The sequence below is a fragment of the Porites lutea genome, chromosome 4 (assembly GCF_958299795.1).
Source record: "Porites lutea chromosome 4, jaPorLute2.1, whole genome shotgun sequence".
NCBI lineage: Eukaryota > Metazoa > Cnidaria > Anthozoa > Scleractinia > Poritidae > Porites > Porites lutea.
This window is the reverse complement of record NC_133204.1, coordinates 4077791-4088425: the sequence shown is the minus strand read 5'-3', so window position 1 is coordinate 4088425 and position 10635 is coordinate 4077791.

Here is a 10635-nt window from a genome sequence, read left to right as displayed (position 1 = left end):
TTTTTCTCCTTTTAACCAAAATAAATAAATAGGGTAGCCCTGGGCTCCCTGTTTTTTTTTTCTCCTGACTGCCACTCCGAGAATGGGTCATTTATATACCAGTTATAAAAAGTTCGAAACAGATTCTTCATTACGTTTCCCCTTGCCGACCATAATGTTGGCGCCTCAGGGATGACATTATTTTTTATCAAGGACCTCAATAGCTCTCAATACTTCACCTCTTTTTCAGTGGCACATTCATCAAACCATCAATTATGCTCAATTCCTTCAAGTTTATATGTTTTGTTAGATGTCTACTTTCTGTCCTCAAAGTGAATTGCAAAATCATTAATATTGACCTATACCAAAACCTCCTGAGAAAAAACACAAAACCACCCTGAATGAATGAATGGATTGAACGAACGAATAAATCAATGCTTTTATTCCTAATTTTTTTAACTATACATTTTGATTTATACACTGACAACAACAACAATAACAACAACAAAAAATAGTAATAATAATAATTATAATTATAATAAGAACAATAAGAACAGTAACTACGGTGACATTATTACATATTTTAAATCGAGGCATTATAATAATTGGTATTTAAATAAATGAAATTTCGTAAGCGCCAACTGCTGTCGGTAAGGAGCATGTTGTTTATAATAATCTTCTGTTTCCAATTCGACTGAGAAAATATTGACCCAAGTTTACGTGTCTAACTGTGTTTTGACCATATTAAGGTTAATAGTGCTCAAGCTGATAACAATGCTAAAATAATGCCTTACTTAATATTGGGGTTGCTGCCGCAAACTTAAGAACGGAAACAATAATACTTGTCTTCAAATATGCGAAATGCAGAAAAAAGGGATCAGCCATGAGTTGTTATGGACAAGGGTACTGAATATTACGCTTGAAAACGACATCAGGTTAATAACGATGAATTCCCTAAACGACTACAAGTATCTGTTACAAGCTTGTTTTCGCAGTGACAAAATCATCGAGATCATCATCAATAATTTGTAACAAAAATAATAATTGCCTTTTAATTAATCATTTGGTAATCGCCAAACCTTGCCGCCGCCGGACGTGTTATATTTCACTCCAATTTTTTTTTCTAGCAAGAGCTAGCCACCCTACTGAACAAGTTACTCAGTTTAGGCGATTTGTAGACCATGATCTCAAATTCTCAATTCTCAACACAGACCACAACTCGTTCAAACCAGGCACCAAATGTTTTTTTTTTTACAACAAACGTGAACTGGGGAAAATACTGTTTTTTTCCTCTGATTAACCCTCGAAAGGGTTCGTCTCTACGGAAACATCTCCTAATAAAGAAGACATCAACCGGCTTGTCCTGATCCAATGAAAATCGCACCTATTTTCTCATAGGACCGTTGAGCATCGAAGGTCCAGCCTCTAGGGGTGCTAGAAAACGCGTTTTTCGTCCCAAAGAAGTTTTGGGATTTGTGATTCCCTACTGGACAGAATAGTGTTATAGTGGCCAGTTCCACTTTTAAATTTAAATTTGTTAACCTTTATGTTTTAAAATGCATACATAATTATTATCAAAACGTAACCGATTCCCTTAAAACAGTGGAGTCGGGTGCTGATCGATTCAGGCCGAGACTGACATGTCCTCATTAGACTCTTCTAGGCTTTTTCTTAAAAAAGCAACTGACTTCATTACGCATTAGTTTCCCAAACTTCACTTAAGCGAAAAACATTACCTACAGGAATATAGGCCACTGTTATTGGATACTAAAATGGGTCCTCCATATGCCTTACCTTCCAAGCCGAATTAAAAACGGACACTTGAAGATGTACGCCCGCCTTCTCCAAACTTACACAATGGTTCTCTAGAAGACCTCTACACCGTAATTTTCTTACACAATGGGGTTTACTCAACCATAATCGAATTTTACGTGTAATTATTTTTTTCACATTTAATTAACCCTTTTTTAGATGATAACTGTCTCACCTCGACGTACGGCAAAATCCATAGTTACCTTGGCACCAACACTAAGGACATTACAATAGCCCCGATCTGATCTACTCCCAAATTCTCTCAACTGATCTCCGTACTAACAGTCTTAAAGAAATAGTGGTAGAATTTGATAAAAGATCAAAGCTTTTTTTTGTAGTTGATCATTTTATTAATTCTGATAACCTTTCCTTTTGATTTTGTGATGATACTCATAGGAGAAAATTGTTGTTGACCACTCTTGAGACTTTAACAGGGTACGCTGCCATTTTATTCATACCAAAATCTCATTGGCCATTTTCACACGGAATATCCGTCGCAGACGGGTTATCCACAGGGGTCCCTCCTCGGGCCACTGTTGTTTAATATATTCATTAATGAATTGAATAACGCGGTCCCGGACGTTTCTTTGAGATTATACGCTGATGACACGACTCTGTTTACATCAGATGTCTCGCCCATTGCCCTTCAATTTGTTGTGAACCAGGGTCTCAGCCGCCTGTCGGAGTGGTTCGATGCAAACTATTTGTTGATAAACAATGCCAAGACGCAAGCCCTTCCGATCGGTCCTTACAAGTACGATTTTGACTTAACTTTGAATGGTTCTGGCGTTACTAAACTTCCCTCTATTAGAATCTTGGGCGTGGAACTTGAAAGCATGTTAAACTTTATAGAGCATATTGCTAGTCAGCTAATAAAGGCGTATGCGAAGACCGGCGCACTTAGGGGAATTAATCGTTTTGTACCTATGGACGTTATGCCAGCATTCAAGTCTTTCATTTTACCACATCCAGAATACTGTAGTCCCCTCCTGTTAGGGGTGGGGAAAGTCCAGGCGAATAAAATTGAAGACGCTAATCATTATAGAGTTAAGGACACTGACAGGGCACGGGAAATCATTGTCTTACCAAGAACTCTTAAATATATGTAAACTGGACACTTAAGAGTGTAGCTAGGAAAAAGCAGCAATCTCTGATCCTATTATTTAAATGCATTAAGAATATAGGGCCGAAGTACATTGGAGACTTTTTTAGCGTAAGAGAAACGTCTTATAATTTAAGAGGAAATGCTGCTAATCTTTGCGTTCCAAATTTAATCTTGATTTTATGAGGAACTCTTTTAGTTACAAGTGCGCTTAACTGTGGAATAAATTTCCAGAAGATGCCAAGGCGGCCGATAATGTTAGTATTTTAAAGTCTAAGCTAAGATAAGCTGTAATTTTTATATTTTTATCTTTTTTTTTTTATTCTTATAACTTTTTATAGTCATGTGTACTATTATAGAATATATAGATATATTTTTTTAATACTAGATATTATAATTATAATTGTAGATTTAATGCACGTTCGTATTTTGAAAGGGCACTTGTGCTCTTAAACGATAACGTGGTTAAATAAATTTTTGTTATTGTTATTAAACGCTCTAAAAAAATTAGAGTCTTTATGTTGTCTATGGCATCCATTCATAATATGCTAATCATTGTGCATAACAAATGCGGCTGTAAATACTTTGTCTGCCCATTTGAAAATGTCGTTACGTCCTCTGACAAGATGGCATAAACTGCCTTCCATCGTCCTCACTAGCCAGCCTGACGAGCTCTGAATAGTAGTTTAAAAGTGCGCCTTTCGCTTGTAGTTACGCTGTAACTTACAGTACAGGTTTTTGTTTAAAGTTGCGTATGCCATGTTCCACCGTGTCTAGGAAATTGTCAAGTACAGGCCTAGGCTCTCGTCAAGGAGCCAGGGAGTCCAAGTACCTTTAGGTAAGAGACAGATTGACATGGGACTGGTGTGAGGAGGTGTAGTCATGAAAGTTCTAGAGGAGTAGCATGCGTCAGCTAAATTCATTGAAACCAGCTCTGATTTGAGTTCAGTTAAATTATGACGTGGTGTAGAAAAAGAGAAGGAGTCTTGGCAAAGTAACTGAGTCTTTTCTTAAGGTTTATCACTTAAATTGGCAACATTTTGCTGGGGTATAGCTTAATATATATATTTTTTTGTCTCGAGTATTTCTTCCCCATCTTGTGTTTGCGGGCTCTGCCACAAACAATAAAACGGAAACATACGGACAAAGGAGCTACGACAGCTGATAAGGAATAGTGGTAAAATCAACGGATGCCAAACATAACTCAACAACAGTAAATTCTATAGAACTCTTGATCGCGATATTAAAGATGTTTTTAAAACGAGCACATATATCCGTTGAATGCATGTTTCGTGACCAAAACATTGAAAAAGATACCAATCATTTTTTCGTTCTCCTTGAGCGCAGATTTTTTCCCCTTTTAACCAAAATAAATAAATAGCCAGGGTAATCCTGGGCTCCCTGTTTTTTTTCCTCCTGACTGCCACCCCAAGAATGGGTCATTTATATACCAATTATACTCTAGCAAAATTCGAAACAGACTCTTCCACACGTTTCCCTTGCCGACCATACAATGATGGCGCCACACGGATGACATTATTTTTTATGAGGACCTCTGTTACTTTATCCCGTTTTCATCAAAGGCGCAATCATCAAACCATCAATTATGCTCAATTCCCTCAAGTTTATATACTTTGTCATATGTCTACTTTCTGTCCTCAAAGTGAATTGCAAAATCATTATTGACCTATACCAAAAACCTCCTGAGAAAAACCACAACACAGTTGACCCTGAATGAGTGAAAGAACGAACGAATAAATCAATGCTTTTATTCCCAATTTTTTTACTATACATTTTGATTTATACACTGACAACAACAACAATAGCAACAAAAATGATAATAATAATAATAATAATAATAATAATAATAATAACAATAAGAACAGTAATTACGGTGACATTATTACATATTTCAAATCGAGGCACGCCAACTGCTGTCGGTAAGGAGCATGTCGTTTATAATAAATAGTCGTCTGTTTCCAATTCGACTAGGAAAAGATTGACCCAAGTTTACGTGTCTAACTGTGTTTTGACCATATTAAGGTTAATAGTGCTCAAGCTGATAACAAGGCTAGAATAATGCCTTACTTAATATTGGGGTTGCTGCCGCAAACTTAAGAACGGAAACAATAATACTTGTTTTTAAATATGCGAACTGCAGAAAGAAGGGATCAGCCATGAGTTGTTATGGACAAGGGTACTGAATATTACGCTTGAAAACGACATCAGGTTAATAACGATGAATTTCCAAAGCGATTACAGATATCTGCTACAAGCATGTTTTCGCAGTGACAAAATCATCGAGATCATCATCAATAATTTATAATAATAATAATAATTGCCTTTTAATTAATCATTTGGTAATCGCCAAACCTTGCCGCCGCCGGACGTGTTACATTTCACGCCAATTTTTTTTTCTCTAGCAACAGCTAGCCACCCTACTGAACGAGTTACTCAGTTGAGCTGATTTGTAGACCATGATCTCAAATTCTCAATTCTCAACACAGAGTATAAACTCGTTCAAACCAGGCACCAAATATATTTTTTCATTTTACAACCAACGTGAACTGGGGAAAATACTGTTTTTTTCCTCTGATTAACTCTCGAAAGGGTTTGTCTCTACGGAAACATCTCAGATAATGAAGACATCAAACGCCTTGTCAACAATCTCCTGATCCAATGAAAATCGTACCTATTTTCCCATAAAGGACCGTTGAGCATCGAAGGGCCAGCCTCTAGGGGGGCTGGAACATAAGCAGTTTCCTCCCAACGAAGTTTTGGGATTTGTGATTCCCTACTGGACGTGCGCGGCCATTGTCCGCATATTTCTGATTAACGCCCGGACAGAATAGTTAACCTTTATGTTTTAAAATACATACATATTTATTATCAAAACGTAACCGATTCCATTAAAACAGTGGAGTCGGGTGCTGATCGATTCGGGGCCGGGATTGACATGTCCTCATTAGACTCTTCCCGGCTATTTCTTTGTCAAAAACAACTGACTTCATTACGCATTAATTAGTTTCCCAAACTTCACTTAAGCGAAAAACATTACCTACAGGAATATAGGCCACTGTTATTGGATACTAAAATGAGTCCTTGATATGCCTTGTCTTCCAAGATCTTCCAGGCCTAATTAAAAACAGACACTTAAAGATGTACGCCCGCCTTCTCCAAACTTACACAATGGTTCTGTAGAAGACCTCTACACTGTAATTTTCTTACACAATAGGATTTAATCAACCATAATCGAATTTACGTGTAACTATTTTATTCACATTTAATCCTTTTTTTAGATGATAACTGTCTCACCTCGACTTGTGGCAAAATCCATAGTTACCTTGGCACCAACAATACGGACTTCAAAATAGCCCCGATCTGATCCACCTGCAAATTCTCTCGACTGATCTCCGTACTAACTATCTTAAAGAAATAGTGGTAGAATTTGATAAAAGATCTATTAAAGCTTTTCTTGTAGTTGCAGGATCATTTTATTAATTCTGATAACCTTTCCTTTTAATTTTGTGATGATATTCGTAGGGGAAAATTGATGTTGGTCACCGTTGGGACGTACAGGGTACGCTGCCATTTTATTCATACTAAAATCTCATCGGCCATTTTCACACGGATTATCCGTCGCAGACGGGTAATCCGTTGGATAATTCACGTCCGACAGATAATATCTTCATGCGAAAATGGAACGGTTTCAACGAAAATTCAGTTATATACGTGACAATGGTATTTCCTTGCTGGCCAGCCATTTTGCTTACTGATTGAAAGACTAACATACTCATTTCAATCGAAATAAGATAATAAATACCCAAACAGGTAGAAGGTGAAACAAGGTGCGGATCCGCGCCTGCATATGTCTATAAACTCGTCTTCTAATTCTGCTTTTGAAAACAACAGAAACCCTCTCTTTCGTACGCCGCATAGTTTCCAAACTTCATCTTAACGAAAAACTACCTACAGAAATATATGGTACTATCATGGAAGAAAGAATGAGTCCTTTATACTGATGCCAATCTTGTTTTTAGTCAAATTCGAAACGGACGCTTAAACAATTAAGTTCCCCGCATTTGCGACTATACAATGGTTCTGTAGAAGACAATTTTTACACAGTAGTTTAATTTACTTCTTTATCGCAAAGGTATTTACCCAAGTATAATCAATTTTACATGTCTTTATTCTTAATCCCTTTTGTAATCAGGGATAACATCTCTCCTCGACGTACGGCAAAATCGATGCGTACCTTGGCAAAAATCTAGGACAAACATGATTCATTAACAGTTATTAATAAATTCTTCACGCCGCTACTTAATTCGTACTAAAAGTGCCATATTCCTCTCAGAATCCACCCAAGGCTACACTAAAGTGACCCTCATATTTAGCAACAATGAGCCCACGTCATAAATCTCAACATACGAAAACAGTGGATACAATCAACACATACAATAGTTAGGGGAATGTGACATTGTTGTCAAACGCTCTGGATAATTCTGGATAATTTAAATCCACGAAATGCGGTTGGCGCCCACGGCATTTCACCGCGTCTTTTGAGGCTCTCGCAACCAATCATGGCCGAGGAGATTACACGCTTGATTAACGTTTTGATTGCTAATCGCTCTTGGCCAGACGACACCCGTTCATCAAACCATCAATTATGCTCAATTCCCTCAAGTTTATATACTTTGTTAGATGTCTACTTTCTGTCCTCAAGGTGAATTGCAAAATCATATATTGACCTACACCAAAAACCTACTGAGAAAAACCACAAAACCACCCCGGCTGAATGAATGAAAGAACGAACGAATAAATCAATGCTTTTATTCCCAATTTTTTTACTATACATTTTGAGTTATACACTGATAACAACAACAACAAAAACAATAATAATAATGATAATAATAATAATAATAATAATAATAATAATAATAATAACAGTAATTACGGTAACGTCATTACATATCTTATATCGAGGCGTTGTAATAATTGGTATTTAAATAAATGAAATTTCGTAAGCCCCACCCGCTGTCGGTAAGGAGCATGTTGTTTAATCGCTTGTTTCCAATTCGACAAGGAAAAGAGTGACCTAAGTTTACGTGTCTAACTGTGTTTTGACCATATTAAGGTTAATAGTGCTCAAACTGATAACAATGCTAAAATAATGCCTTACTTAATACTGGGAATGCTGCCGCAAACTTAAGAACGGAAACAAATACTTGTCTTCTGCGCACTGCAGAAAAAAAGGATCAGCCACAGTTGTTATGGACAGGGGTACTGAATATTACGCTTGAAATGGACATCACGCTAAAAATTATGAATTTTCAAAGCGATATTACAAATACCCACTACCATGTTTTCGCAATGACAAAATCATCGAGATCATCATCAATAATTTATAATAAAAATAATAATTGCCTTAATCAATCGTTGGTAAGGGCCAAACCTTGCTGCGCCGAACGTGCTACATTTTACTAATTTTTTTTTCTAGCAACAGTTAGCCATCCTACTGAAGGAGTTACTCTGTTTAGCTGATTTGTTGACCATGATCTCAAGTTCTCAATTCTCAAGACAGACTACAAACTCGTTCAAACCAGGAACCAAGCTATTTATTTTACAACAAACGTGAACTGGGGAAAATACCGTTTTTTTTATCTCTGATTAACCCTCGAAAGGGGTCGTCTCTACGGAAAAATCTCCTGATAATGAAGACATCAACTGGCTTGTCGACAATCTCCGGATCCAATGAAAATCGCACCTATTTTTTTTATAGGACCGTTGAGCATCAAAGGGCCAGCCTCTAGGAGGGGGGGGGGGGGGGGTGGCTGGAACATGCGCTTTTCGTCCCAAAAAAGGTTAGAGATCTGTGATTCGCTCCGTCGCTACTGGTGCGCCATTGCCCGAATATTTAACAATTAATGAATGAGGCTGAGTATCATATGAAGAATTATTAAGTTCTCGGAGACTGTTATCCGCCTCAGCCTACGGCCGCGACGGATAACACCCTCCTCGATCTCCATAATTCTTCATATGATACTGAGCCTCAATTGTTAATTAATACACTCTTCACCCTGCCACTTAATTCATACTAAACTGAAAGTGCCACATTCCTCTCAATTTAGCTCTCAGAATCCACCAGAAGCTACAGTGAAATGAACTTCATATTTACTGACAATGAGCCCACGTCATAAACCTCAACGGACGAAAACGTGGATAGAATAGTAAAGAAATGTGTACATGACATCCGCCCACGTACACACTGAAAGCATAGTATATACGGCCTACAAAACAATTCCATCCTAAACAACTAAAAGTTGTAAGTTTCTTTTTATTGTTTGTTGCCTCAATGTCGTTAGGGCTGCATCTATTTTAGCTACGGCGGGGTACCGAAAAAATCTTTTAAATTTACACTTGCAAACCAGACCAACCGTTGTTTCAAAAACAACCAATCTCTCACCCTGCTAGATGTCGTATGGCAAACGCGAAATGATTGTACTACGTGATCAAGCTTCCCCTTTACTTGTCGTTTACTGTTCATTATTTCTACACATAAATGAGTAGTTTCACGCAATTATTTATCCATAAGAATTGTTATGAGCTGTTTCTATCTGCTCATTTTAATTTCTATTTAATTCTCAACTTGAATCTGACGTTTGCCGTTTGCCGTATACGTGAAGCTTATAAACTGTCCATTACCAGAATATCCGACGCTAACAACCTATTTTTTTAAAAAAAACACTTTTTCACTCTACACGTGAAATAAGACTTACCATGATCGTATCGTCTTCAACTCTAACGTTATCTAACGTTTCTAACATGAGCCTCTGGCTCGGAAGATTGTGCAAACACTTCCTATGATTCGACATTAAATAAATTATTCTGACTCTATTCTATTCAAAAGAAAATTAAAGAAAACGAAAGCGTTAAAACTAAGAAAAGAAAACATCGGACATCCAGTACTAGAATGTAGAATTATTAAAACAGAAAAATGTGCACCCGATTTCATTATAACATATTATTAAACTGAAATAGCATTACATTTTATCTCAGTTTCTTATTTAATCTGGTTTAAAATGGACTAATCCTAATTATAAACTGATTAAAATATGTAATATAATATATATATATATATATATATATATATATATATATATATATATATATATATATATAGTTATAATATAGATGTAGTTATAACATATATGTAGTTATAATTCCATATTATTGCACTATACTTCATCCTTTTATTTTCTTTTAAAGCAGAGTATCTTTAACCCACAGCCGTTATTTGTAAGACATTAAAGAGATTGAAGCGGAGAAGGCAATGTGGCCTTTCGCAATATTGGCAGGCTCTGACACTGTTTTCCTTCGCTATTAAATCAGCCTTCCTTTTTTAAAATTTATTCATATGTGGTAAAGCCACAATTACACGTCGAGTAAGTTTCTTATTTTCCTTCCGACGGTGGGCTAAAAATTTGTCAAGTTTTCCACGTACAGTGCCATGGTTTCCTTTAAGTGAAGCTTTTCCTTTCTGACGAAAACTTGCTAGTGTAACTGCGGCTTAATGTTGGCCCCAGTATTCACCCGTTTTGTCGATTTCATTAACACGTTTTAAAATGTTAATGAGCACTCATGCCTAAGGTCATGAAACGCTTTTAAACGTTGCCACGGTTCATTAACACTGTATAAAAACTGCAAAAATCATCGAGTCATGGCGACGACAAGGCTAAGTGTAC